Raw genomic sequence first — 12,763 nt, forward strand, 5'->3', positions numbered from 1 at the left:
AGGTGATTAAACACTGGAATAAATTGCCTAAGGAGATCATGGAATCTCCATCACTGGAGTTATTTAAGAGCAGGTTAGCTAGACATCGATCAGGGATGACCTAGTCCTAGATGGTACTTGGTCCCATTATGAGGGCAGGGGCTGGACTTGATGACCTCTTGAGATCCCTTCCAGTTCTAGTATTCTATTAATTTAGTTTTATTCTGTAGACCCTGCTGATAAATATTTAGCAGGTGAGGGGAGAGCTGTTAAGGAGTGATTGAAATTATATAGAGGGGGCTCGTCTACACTGGCCCCTTTTCCGGAAGGGGCATGTAAATTTCATGAGTCGTAGTAGGGAAATGCGCGGGGGATTTAAATATCCCCCGCGGCATTTAAATAAAAATGTCCACCGCTTTTTTCCGGCTTTTAAAAAAAAAAGCCGGAAAAGAGCTTCTACACTGGCCCCGATCCTCCGGAAAAAGTGCCCTTTTCCGGAGGATCTTATTCCTACTTCAAAGGGCACTTTTTCCGGAGGATCGGGGCCAGTGTAGACGCTCTTTTCCGGCTTTTTTAAAAGCCGGAAAAAAGCGGCGGACATTTTTATTTAAATGCCGCGGGGGATATTTAAATCCCCCGCGCATTTCCCTACTACGACTCATGAAATTTACATGCCCCTTCCGGAAAAGGGGCCAGTGTAGACGTAGCCAGGGGCTTTATGCAGAGATCAAGGAACAGCAGAAGCCCAGGGACAGTGTAATAGTTCTAAGGGGTACCTTGTCAACCCCTGCCTCCAGCATGTGAGAAACTTGCTTGTCTTTAGCTGAGTGTCTGTTCCCTAACATCAACAGCTCTTTAGCCACCTGAGCACTCTCCTCTAGCCAATGCTAGCCTTATTTTGCTTTACAGGTTAAAAATAGGCACACCATAGTCCCCAAGCTCTATTGAACACGCACTTGTAGCATCCAGACCCTTATCTAATGAAGTTCACAGAAATACCAGGTCTGCTTTCCCCAAAGGAACAGTTTATATGCTAGCTATGACAACTCAGGATCAGCACCTTGCTTAATATCACAGCATTTAGATAGTTCATAGTGAAAAAAAGATAAGTTTATTACCAAAGATTCAAGAGATAATAAGGATAATGGAACTAAAAAGTTAACTAGGGGGCTGTGCCCCCTTGCTTGCTACGCTCACCAACTCCCTTTCTCTGTGACCGTTTTCATGGCCAGAGAGCATGTTAATCTTGCACTGATTATACAGAATTATGAGCAAATGAAGCTGTACAAAAAAAATTGGTCTATTGCTCACATACTACATGTTACAGTACTTCCCTAAACACTACTTCCCTAAACACTACATTAGTGTTTTCTTGACTGCCATTAGTCTTTTGATACCCTGTTGGCTTCTACACTGAGACAGCTGTGTAGAACAACCACAGTGAACTATTAGGAAAAAAAAGCTCAGTGTAGATTTAGAAAATATTAAAAATTAAATTACAGAAGTCTCTGTATCAGAGGCAGCAGTGCAATGCAGCAACCATGAGCTAGTACACGTAGGGAGCCAGCTTAAAAGCTGGCTCCTGGCGTGCACTGGCTCCTGGGGAACTGGCTGCCACCCTGTGCTACTGAATCTATAGGGGTATGTCTACACTACCCTCCTAGTTCGAACTAGGAGGGTAATGTAGGCATACCGCACTTGCAAATGAAGCCCGGGATTTGAATTTCCCGGGCTTCATTTGCATTAAAAATGGCGGAGCCCCGCTTATGCAAATGAAGCCCGGGAAATTCAAATCCCTGGCTTCATTTGCAAGTGCGGTATGCCTATATTACCCTCCTAGTTCGAACTAGGAGGGTAGTGTAGACATACCCTATGAGAGTCTGTAGGTCACGGGCTGGTAGCTGGCTCCCTGGGAGTGGGGCTGGCAGCCTGGAGCACAGTGTCTGCCAGCTTGGCTCCTGGGGAGTTAGCATGTAACCACTAAAATTTTTAGCATCTATACTGTTAGAATAACATTTTTTAATCTTTCCTACTGTGCATAATATAATTTGAAAATTAAAAAAGTTTAACTTTTAACACAAACCACCACAACACTAAATGTATGGTATCCTTAGAACTTCTACAACTAGCTCTTGTTTTCCACACTCCTATTGTCATTTTAACACCTACTGTTCCATTTTAATTCATAGATAAACAAAAATGATTTTTTTCTGGTTTTCCCCTCTCCCAGTCAGTTTTAGCTTTGAGCGAGAAATACCAAATGATGAAAATATTTTTTGTGCCTGCAGAGGAAGCTAGTGCTGTGAAAAGTTGGCTTAGCCACTGATGGAACTTGCCTAGGTAATTATTTCCACCAAGTCAGGGGAGAGACTTTGTTTTAAAAAAAAAAAATCACTAAACATGTACCAATTAAATGGTTTCGCTCCAGCCCTGAAATTTATTATGACTTGGATAACTGAGGAGTGATTTTTGAGATGCCTATGGTATGGCAGCAGCAGTATCTTGAAAAATTCAGCATCTATCTTTGTACCTGAGGTCAAGAATGTTCTCAAGAAAATAATGTGGAGTTCGTGCTTGATTCATTCGCTTCTTTATTTTATTGCCTGCAGTTTAACTTTCTGGTGAGGTATTTCTTTCATCAATGTCTCTTGAACTGCCTTTAAAATTTCAATAGCATCAGCAAGCTGAGCACGTCCTCTAAAGTACTCTTTATTCCAATGTTACTTTGCATGAGACACTTCCATATATTTAATCACGGTTTTCTTCACAAAGATTAGGCCAATTTTTAATAAATTGTTCAAAACAATCAACCACAGAATTCCATAGAACCTTGTTAGGGAGAATTAGTTTGAATCCTCCCGCTCTCTTCAGTAACACTGAAACAAAATGGTTACAAAAGAATTTTTCAACTTCAACAATTTTTTATTCCTGGAGAAAAGGCACTTAAGTCTTTGGCTAAAGAATGCATTAAATGGGCACTGCAGCCAGAATTTATTAAGGAACATTCTTCTGTTTCTTCTTTTAAGTATCTTATCTCTTTGCTAGGTTTGAAGTATTGTGACAAAACTGCACACGACAGTTGAATTTTTGTTCATGACTATTATAGCTTTCACTGCCATTTCTTCTAGATCGGGGTGGGAGACCTTAGGCCAGGGGTGTCCAAACTTTTTTCAACGAGGGCCAGATTTGATGAAGTGAACATGTGTGAGGGCCGACCATTTTGCCTGACATTCTTTGAACCATTAAAATTAAATGCAAATTAACTATTTTATGCAAAGTTTATTGCAAACGGCATACTTTTCTTTTCGTCACATGGATGACAAATCTAAACAGGTGTTAAATCACTCTGCCTTTCATATCTGAAGGCCAGATGAAAAAAAAAAATCCAGGAAGCTGAAATATATGTCAGGAACATTGTAAAGTACATTACATATTATTGGTAATAAAGGTTGTCTGTCAACTTTTAAGTTCAAAAAATATGAACAGGAACATAACACCAAGTATACATGTTGTGTCCAAATATATTTATAACTGATTTAGACCAAATGACATTAACTGAGATTTTACAATGTATTCATCTCAATACATATGGATTCGTTGGGGGCCATAAAAGATAGATATTGCCAAATTACCTGGGGGGCCGTATTAAACCGGAACACAGGCCGCAATTGGCCCACGGGCCAGATTTTGGACATGCCTGCCTTAGGCCCAGGGGCTGAATGTGGCCCTCAGTTTGCCTGGATCTAGCCCAAGGCTTAGGGTTCCCCCTCCAGCATTGGGGAGCCTGATCTGGCACTCCATTCCCCCTACCCTCCTCCACAGGTCTGGCACACACAGCTATGTCTAGACTACAGATTCTTTTGGAAGAAGCTTTTTTTGGAAGAGATCTTCCAAAAAAAAACCTTCTGAAATAGAGCAGCCACACTGCAAAAATGAATAGAAAAAGTGATCCGCTTTTTTGAAAGAGCATCCAGGCTGGGTGAACACTCTCTCACATGTAAGCTGTAATTGCTATGGACAGAATGGCATCAGAGCACCTGTGCCTTTTCCTCTTCTTCCGAAAGAACTCCCTCTTCCCCATCCACACACAACTTTTTGCGAAACAGCTCTTTTGCAAGAAGGCTTCTCTCTCATAGAATAAGGATTACCAATGCTGGAATAACCCCTCTGTTCCTTTGATTTTCTTGCGGAAAAACACAATTGCAGTGTGGATGTCCCGTTCCTCAAGTTTTGTTCAAAAAGCAGCTGTTTTTCCAACAAAACTCTAGCATAGACATAGTCAAAGTCTACCAGCCTGGGCAACCCTAGGCTCTAGTGTATGTGGTGAGTGTCTTTCTCCTTTTCAATCAAGAGCCATGTCAATGGACCAGGGTTGTTTTTTGGCTTCTGTTGGGGGCCAGCCCCTGACATGGGGTGCACCCCCCCCCCAGGATCCCACATCCTGTTCCCTCTAATCAGGCCTATACAGTACTAATGGTCCCAGTACACAGTCCAGACCCCTCTATCAGGGCATATATGGTAGTTGAGGCCTAGCTCCAGGAAAAGCCTCTCACAGCCAGTGTGATTGCCCAGGGTACAGGAAATGGTGGTAGGGGGACCTGGGCCCTCCCTCTCCACAGGGTCACAGCCCAGGGCCTTGTAGGCAGGGACTGTTGCTCCTGCCTGCTCAGTGGGGAATCCAGCCAATACACACCAAGCTGTGATAGCAACCCCTTGCCCTGGGCTACTTTCTACCACCCTGGCACCCCTATAGTCTGTCTGCCTCAGCAGCAGTCCTTGCCAGGGCCAGGGCCAGAGCCAGGGCTGGCGGTGTAGGTGGTCCAGTCCCTCCAGCAGGTTTGGATGCCGGCTTCACTCCCAGAGGCTGATGCAGGCCCTCGCTCTGGCCTCCGCTGCTGTAGGAACACCAGCAGTGCAGCCTAGACCCTTCTACCCCCCAGCTGCCTCCTCTCCTGCTGGGCTCCCTCTGCCTTTATATGCTGGCTCTGCTGGGAGCATGCCCAGCAGGGCTGGAGGGGCGGGGCTCTTTCAGCCATCTGGGCCTGGGCTACTCCCAGCCCTTCAGTGTGAGGCCTGTTTGCCCCGTCACAGTTTCTCACTTATGTGCGGCCCCTGACTGATTTTTGTGTGGGTCAGTGACCCCTGACTCAAAAAAAGTTCTCCACCTCTGTTTTAAATATTCTATGGTGTAGGCATTTCCCAATGTACCTATTGTTTCTGAAAGATACGCAACCGTATCTTATGTTGTCACACAGGCTTATATTACTGGCTCATTGGGTACAATGCTCCACTCATCGGCTGTGTCTACATTGGCCCCTATTCCGTAATAGGGATGCAAATGTAGCACTTTGGAATAGGCAAATCCGCGGGGGATTTAAATATCCCCCGCGGCATTTGCATTTTCATGGCTGCTGCTTTTTTCCGGCTTGTAGATAAGCCGGAGAAAAGCGCCAGTCTGGACGCGATCCTCCGGAAAATAAGCTCTTTTCCGGAGGATCTCTTATTCCTACTTGAAAGCTCAGTTGAGGTTATTTCAAAATAAGTGGCCTCCAAGGATTGTCACAGGTTTCTTGGTGGTGCCTCTGTACACACTCATCAGGACTCTATAGTACCCCTTCCCCTGCAGGCTTTAAAGGTGCAGCTTTAGAGGAAAGGGCTTGTGGCACAAGCCCTCCTAGTCCTGTGCCATACAGCAGTGCCCTGCTCTTCTTTCCCTACCACCATGAACTACCCTCATGTGTCCACTGAGTCCTCTGTTGCTGCAAGGGAGCCAGCAGCCAGCTCCCAAGCTGCTGCCCAGGGGCGAAAGAGGAGGGCATCATCCTGGTCTGGTGTGAAGGTCCTGGATCTCATTGAGGTCTGGGGAGGGGAGGAAAAACTTCAGGATCTCCGCACCAGACTCAGGAACAGCGACATCTATGACTGGATGGCTGACAGCCTGGGCCAGAATGGCCACAGCTGCACCCAGGAGCAGGTGCAAATGAAAGTGAAGGAGCTGAGACAGGCTTACAACAAGGCCAGAGAGTGCAGCTCCCACTCTGGGGTAGCACCCTACTCCTGCCTTTATTATGACCAGCTCCACCGCATCCTGGGGGATAGGGGTGTCAGTCCCTTCCCCCGCCTTGTTGTGGACTCTGGGCCAGAGACACTCATTGTCAACATTCCAGAGGGTATGGCTATGGACAAGGAGGTGGTGGTGCAGGAAGAGGAAGATGAGGTGGGCCAGCATCAACACCAAGCCCACCAGCTCGGAGTTCATCCTAGCTCTGGAGCCATCCCCTCCATCCCAAGATCTCACCCAGGGCTTGGATGAGGCTGGGGAAGGTCCATTGGGTGAGTTCCATTACTTTCCATAGACACGTGGGAGGAGGTGGTGGGCACGCTCCTCCCCCACCCTGGGGAATTGCACGCTCCTCCCCCACCCTGGGGTAGATGTGGCGTGCCAGTGCAGAGCAGACAGCTGCAATGAGGCTGCCACACAGGAACCTTGCACTTCTGCTCACGGGGTTCCTTCACAGGCCTGCCTTACTCCTGACCTAACATTGGGACACCTTTCCACCACTAAGGAGGATGGAATCATGGACAGACACACACACAGCAGTGCCATACATGGCAAAGGCTTATGCCCACACTCTCAGGGAAGCATCTGCTCACTTAGGTCCACCTGCGTGAGGACACAGCAGAACCTCCCTTTGAAGCAGCCAAAAGTGCCCTCCACAACAGTGCGAACCCTGCTGAGCCTGCCTTTGAAATGTTCTTTGCTTCAGTCAAGGTGTGCCATGTAGGGCTTCATTAGCCATGGGAGCAAAGGGTAGGCTTTGTCCCCCGCAATGCACATGGGCATGTCCAGGTCCCCAACCCTGATGATATGGTTCCTAAAGACACATACATCATGCACCTTCCCTGATGACCTGACATTGATGTCCATGAAGTGGCCTTGGTGATCCATGCCGGCCTGCAACACTATCAAAAAGTCCCCCTTCTGGTTGATATAATCCAATGCCCAGTAGTCAGGGGCCCGGATGGTGATGTGGATGTTGTCAATGCCCCCCCATCACAGTTGGAGAAGCCCATGGCAGCAAAGCCTGCAACAATGGGGTCCACATTGCCCAGGACAATGACCCTGCATAGCAGGATGGTGTTGATGGTCCTCACCACCTGTAGAAGGAGACAAATAGAGCATCACAGGGGTGCCAGGGCCCTTGGGAATTCCTTGAGGCCAACCCCCTTTCCTCACACTAGGACCAACCCCAACTTACTCCATCCCTTGGCAGGCTTTGTGAAGGTGGGACTGAAAAACCTTCCAGGGAGGGAGCTTCCACCCCACCTTTCCCTAGGGAACCCCTTTTGAGCAGTTTACCATCCTCCTGGGATAATAGCATGAAAGCCTCATACCTGCATGACCACGGCCCCGATGGTCAATCTCCCCACATTGAACTGGTTCCTTATGGAGTAGTAGCTGTCTGGCATGGCAAACTTCCACAGTGCGATGGCAACCCACTTCTGGAGGGAGATGGAAGTTCTCATGTGGGTATCCTGTCTCCTGAGGGCAGGGGCAAGCTACTTGCACAGCTCTAGGAAGGTGTTCTTCCGCTTGTGGAAATTCTGGAGCCAGTGCTGGTTGTGCCACTGCTCCATGATGATCTGGTCCCACCAGTTGGAACTGATGTCCTGTCACCAGAAACGGCGGTGCATGGTGTGCAGGGGAGGAAAGGAGAGGTTGTGCTGCATGAGTGGTATATGGAGAGAGGTGAGTAAGTGCTCTGCAGGGAGCAGCAGGTCCTGTTCCTGTAGACCCACAAGTGCAGCCTGCAGTGACTGCACCAGGACATGCAGCAGCAAGTCTAAGAGCTGGTTACTGCTTTCCAGCAGGTCCGGATCCCAAGACTGGAGTGCTGTGGTGTCTGCAAGGGCAACCAGAGCACATAGTGAGATGAGTTTTCTGTCCCTCAAGAAGGTAGGCAACAGAGAAGAGCCTAAGACACAGCTGTACATGGTGGGTCCCTTTAAGCATTAGCCTCAGGAAGCAGCTCCAGGAAGTAATTTGTGCCCTGCCCGAAGTGCTTCCAGGGAGCTTTAAATGTGAGTCAGGCTCCAATGAATGTGAATGCTCTATTGAGGAATAGCTCAGCACTGTTTCGATGGGCATTTGTAATGTGGACACGCTATTTCAAAATAAGCTATTTCGGAGTTTTTATTCTGAAATTGCTTATTTCAAAATAAGCATGTTGTGTAGACATGCCCTGAATGACTATAGTCCCCATACTGGATGTTCCAACTCCAAAATTGTTCCAGGTAAATGAGAAATAATCTGGCATTGCAAGCTTCCACAGTGCAATTGCCACTCATTTCTCTATTGTCAGTGTGTCTGAATTTGGTGTCCCTGCACAGGAGGGCTGTGTCTACACTGGCATGAATTTCCGGAACTGCTTAAAACGGAATACTATTCAGTTTTTCCGGAAAAGGAGCGTCTACATTGGCAGGCTGCTTTTCCGGAAAAGCCCTTTTTCCGGAAAAGCGTCTGTGGCCAATGTAGACACGCTTTTCCGCAAAAGAGCCCCGATCGCCATTTTTGTGATCGGGGCTTTTTTCCGGAAAAGACTACTGGGCTGTCTACACTGGCCCTTTTCCGGAACAGTGTTCCGGAATAAGGACTTATGCCCGAGCGGGAGCAGAATAGTTTTTCCGGAATAGCGGCTGATTTTGTACAGTAGAGCATCGTTGCTTTTCCAGAAATTCAAGGGCCAGCGTAGACAGCTCGCAGCTTATTCCGGAAAAGCGGCTGTACATATTCAGGAACGAGGCCTAATAGCCATTGCTCATAATCCTAAACCTGCATAATGAGTCAAGTCAATGCTCACTTCTTGGGTCCAGAAGCAGCACACTACCATCTGCAGTTGCTTTGTGAATACCCCCAACAACCTTAAACTGGTTCTTGTTATGTCCCACAGAAATCTGTCCTCTAAGAAATCATGTTACCCATTAATTCAGTTCTTCTAACAGTTCTGCAGAAAGCGGATGATCACGTGTTCTGTGCTTGTAATGTAAAAATATGTTTTTTCTGTAGCCATATTGGTAGGCCTAAACTAAAGCCTTCTTCTGCAGCCAGACTGAAGAGCAGCAGCCATTAGCTGCAAAGCCTGGAGTCGCATACTCACATGCTATCTGAATTGTATTAAAATAGTTTCACACTAGGCTGTGAGAAGAGGATCCTATCCTAATAGCATCCACTGACCCCAGATAAAGAAATAGATATCAAGATGGGTAAAGAAAACTTAGTTAACCGCATCTGGAATACTGTGTACAGATGTGGTCTCCTCACCTCATAAAAAAGATATTTTGGCCTTGGAAAGGGTTCAGAAAAGGGCAACTAAAATGATTAGGGGTTTGGAACGGGTCCCATATGAGGAGAGGTTAAAGCGACTGGGACTTTTCAGTTTAGAAAAAAGGAGACTGAGGGGGGATATGATAGAGGTCTATAAAATCATGAGTGGTGTGGAGAGGGCCGATAAAGAAAAGTTATCTATTAGTTCCCTAAATAGAAGAACTAGAGGTCACCAAATGAAATTAATGGGTAGCAGGTTTAAAACGAATAAAAGAAAGTTCTTCTTCACACAGCATGTAGTCAACCTGTGGAACTCCTTGCCAGAGGAGGCTGTGAAGGCTAGGACTATAATAGAGTTTAAAGCGAAGCTAGATAATTTCATGGAGGTTAGGTCCATAAAAGACTATTAGCCAGGGGATAAAATGGTGTCCTTGGCCTCTGTTTGTCAGAGGCTGGAGAGAGATGGCAGGAGACAAATCGCTTGATCATTGTCTTCGGTCCACCCTCTCTGGGGCACCTGGTGCTGGCCACTGTCGGTAGACAGGATACTGGGCTAGAAGGACCTTTGGTCTGACCCAGTACGGCTGTTCTTATGTTCTTATGACTGGAGATCTTTTGTGGTTTTCAGTGAATTTTGGGGCAATAGCCTTCACACTAGAGCTGCTGTGTCACTCCATACAGACGTTTCCTGTTTTTCACTCACCTTTCCAGAAATGAGATCAGACTGGATGAAGAAACTGCATTTCTCTTCTTTAGCCACACAGTGTCACTCTCATGCCATCACTCTGGTGTACAGTCCGGCAGGGAGTTGTGGGCAGGTGTTCTGGAACAATTTGTACCCTGGAAGGGCTGAGACCCATTACACCAAACTGTAAGACCTGTCTATAATAGAAACTACTTCAAGCCAGGGAGAGTGCAGCAGCATCTCCAGCATCCATAGTTCTAGCACCTATGGTTGTTTCTAACATAGGCAATGAGTTATATATGGGCCCGTGGTGCCTGAGCTCCAGGAATATTCCTGGTCTGTGTCTAGGTTCCATCAAAACTCACTTGTCTGCTGCCCCCTGCATTCCTAGGCTCCCCGCCATCCCGCACACTTCCCCTGTGTGTCCCCCAATCCTGCCTGCCACCCTCAGCAACTTAAAATGCCAGAGACCACCAGCAGCACAACAGGGCTAAAGCAGTTCCTTGCCACTCACTTCCTGCGGCTGCCAGCAGGTGCATCCCTGCTGCTGGGAGAGGGGGTCTCCGTGTCCTGCTCCCAGCAAATTGACCAACCCTTCCTCTCTCCCTGGGCTGCAGGGCTGCACATGCTCGCAGCCATGGAAGCGAGCTGCTGGATGCCATTCTAGCCCCACTGTGCTGTCAGTGGTGGCAAAGGGGGGGCATTTTAAGTTGCCTGGGGGCAGTAGAGAGGCTGGGGAAGGTCACAGGAGCAGCAGGCAGGCAGCAGCACTTGGAGGGAGACCTCCACCTCTCCAGTACCCACTGCCAGAGAGGGTTGCCCCTGGTAAGCATGGCACCCTCCCACCCTCCCAGGGCTGGCCTTACCATGAGGCGAACTGAGGCAGCCGCCTCAGGTGCCAGACTGTGGGGGCCGGGGGTGCCACTAGGACCCAGAGTGTAGAAAATTCTCTGCTGCTGGTGCATATGTATTCTCTCTGCTCTAGATGCACAGAAATGGTGGACTGCTGTGCTGGAGGAAGGAGGGCAGAAGAGACATAACAGGCAGGCAGGAGAAAAGGTGGCATGGGAGCGTTATTTGAGCTCCCTGCCTCGGGTGCCAAAATGTTGTGGGCTGGCTGGCCTTGCATTCTCCCCCACACCTCCTTTGTGCATTCTCCTCCCTTTATAGCCTGCCCCCTCTCTGAAATACAGCCAATGCTAGGAAGAACATGACAGTCGTTAAAAGGTTAAGTATGAAAAAGTAATAAAAGAATGTGGCTTTCTATTACGTACAAAGACATAATGTGATGACTTTTACCTTCATTGCTTCTTAACGTTGGAAATTCACTTCTTGCCTATCCTTCTTTAGACTAACTCAGCTACCCCTCTGAAGCTTCTTTTCCATGGAAGACATTAATCAACTGAAGAACTAGTACCAAGGAAATAAACCTGAATAATTGAGAATTATTTGAAGTCCTACTAAAATGTTGGCTTTTTTTTTTTTTTTTGGTTAAAATTTATTTAGTCCAAGAATTAGTCAATCTTTGCTTGAGATTCAACAGCGCACTCATGCCTTCAATTAGGTGTTGAGAAAACTCTCATTCCGCTTCTTTGGACTGCTAAGATGATGTCTGGCAAACAAATAAAATGAAATTTAAGAAAAGGAGGAAGACGTGATTTTGTATTCCTGAGAGTTATAAGAAGAGGATGGACTGGGAAGCAAAAAAAAGGGGGGGGGGGCAGGGGGAAAGAGATCTTTTTAGGCCTTCTTTATTCATGATAAAGCAACAAGGAAAAAAAGCCTATACCTAATTATTTTCCTTTTCAGATCACAGAGCAATGCAAAAGAACAGTTGTGGACAAAAAGGGAAAAAGTACTAGAAGATAATGTCAAATTTAATTTTTCATATTGGAAGTTGCCAATCCACTTTTACTCTTACAAAAAAGGGTTTAATTTCTTTAATGACCACAGCTGTTCAAAACCTGGACTCTGTGACTCAAACTGGTATGTGCAGCTGTATGGCTATTTCTAATATGAAAAGTTTTTTTTTAAATTCCACCAATTTTTGTGAGCCATATGAGTAAAGAAAATTCCACGACCTTTCTTTGCAAACAAAACTGTTCAGGCAGCAATTACTCTTAAGTAAACACTTTTTTAAAGCATGTAAATGGATAATTTTGCAGACAAAATTAAGACAATATCTCATTCAGATGTTTTTTTAAGCCATTTTTAATTTCACACTGTCATTATGGTATTTAATTTTTCAGCAAAAAAATTAGTGTTATTGTTTTTAAAAGAAAAAAGGATAACTAGGAAAATATTATGAATAATTTTATATTCCTTTAACCTAGCATTCTTTCTCTGTTGTTTTCCAGTGAGATGTTTGAAATTGAAACATTTGCATTGAACTTCTGTCTGAAAATAAATCATTTGATTTCTATGGACTAAGTGCAAGGGGCAGGGTAGCTGAAACTGTGGTCTTATTGCAGTTTTGCTGGGGTTAAAGGTCAGATGACATATTGGACAAGTTTTAACTTACCCTTTAATCTCCCTTGTTCTACCAAATTGAATAAAATCCAGCTCACCACCAGCAGCTACATCTACTATGCCAGTTTCTGAAGCAACCCTAGCTAAATACAAAAGAAGACTAGTAGGAATGTGTATATAGATGTAAAAGGGCCTCTACTGTTTCCCTACTCTCCCATGAGTCCATTGTTAGTGGTTGCAGCAGTTGACCTGGATCAGGCTGTACAATTCTTTTCCTTCTCCCCAAAGTAGAAAAACAATCAGCA

The sequence above is a fragment of the Pelodiscus sinensis genome, chromosome 1 (assembly GCF_052426305.1).
Source record: "Pelodiscus sinensis isolate ZL-2025 chromosome 1, ASM5242630v1, whole genome shotgun sequence".
In the NCBI taxonomy this organism is placed as follows: Eukaryota; Metazoa; Chordata; order Testudines; family Trionychidae; genus Pelodiscus; species Pelodiscus sinensis.